This window comes from Monopterus albus, unplaced genomic scaffold (assembly GCF_001952655.1).
Source record: "Monopterus albus unplaced genomic scaffold, M_albus_1.0 scaffold134.1, whole genome shotgun sequence".
Taxonomy (NCBI): domain Eukaryota; kingdom Metazoa; phylum Chordata; class Actinopteri; order Synbranchiformes; family Synbranchidae; genus Monopterus; species Monopterus albus.
In genome coordinates, this window is record NW_018128014.1 from 901,928 (window position 1) to 903,000 (window position 1,073).

The following is a 1,073-nucleotide window of genomic DNA, read 5'->3' on the forward strand; positions in this document are numbered from 1 at the left end:
CTGCTGAACTAGTGGTGTTTGGTGAGTCATTATTACTGTATCTCATTAATGCCAGGTTCTCATTATGCCACCTGTATGTCAGAACCGAGAACAAGCATCTGCAACAATCGGTTTTATCTCATATAGTGTATCATAGTAAACAATGGCCAATGCCACGTTTTGGATGCCTCACCACGTCACTATGTCACAATTTTTTCTGCTTCCCCAACATGTTGGGGCGATGCTGGCCAATAGGAGCAGAGATTGCTCTTCTGGTCACAACAGTTTTGGCATATAGGACTGAATCATATTCATAAAATATCACATTGATACATCTAACATTAAAATACTGACTTTCACAGTCACCCTTGTGAGGTAGTTACTTTATCAGGGCTAGCTAGCTAGCTACTTTTTGATTCTACTATTGGCATGAACCACTTATTTATAACCACTACCTCCACTTCTCCATGAAGCCCATATACTGCACATCCAAGTGTTTTTTTTTCCATATTATGATGACTGCACCGACTGTATGTCTATCTGTATAGTATAATATATACAGTATATACTATACATATTTTTAAAAAATTCAGTCCAGCTTTGTCCAGCCACTGGTAGGATTTTTTTATATCAGCCACTTCTTTTATTTGACGATGGTACATACTGTGCAGAGGTTTGTCCTTCCATGACGGTTCCTGCTGTTCCTTCCCTTGTTCCTCTGGTTTCTGCTGCCTGAGGTATTCACTAAGCACATCATCACTCAGGACCATATGCCTCATATATTCATGGATCTTTGTTATTTCATCCTGGATAGTGGCTCTGACGCTCACTAATCCTCGGCCTCCTTCCTTCCACTTAGTGTACAGTCTCAGGATGCTGGACTTGGGGTGAACCCTGCCGTGCATTGTAAGGAGCTTCCTTGTGTTGATGTCAATGGCCTCTGTCTCCTCCTTTGGCCAGCTTATTATGCCAGCGGGGTACCTGATGACCGGCAGAGCATAGGTGTCAATTGCCCAGACTTTGTTCTTTTCATTCAGCTGACTTCTCAGGACTTGCCTTACTCTTTGCAGGTACTTGATGGTTGCTGCTATATA

At 42.2% G+C, this 1,073-nt stretch overlaps 1 protein-coding gene across 1 annotated transcript in view; it reads left to right on the plus strand.

The window, feature by feature from the left end:
* Window positions 1-6: 6 nt before the first annotated feature.
* LOC109967681 (roundabout homolog 3-like) overlaps window positions 7-1,073 on the plus strand; it is a 55,005-nt gene continuing 53,938 nt past the window's right edge. The window contains exon 1 of the mRNA XM_020613431.1: window positions 7-21. The gene's annotated coding sequence lies outside the window, so the exon portion shown is untranslated. The remainder of the gene's footprint in view (window positions 22-1,073) is intronic.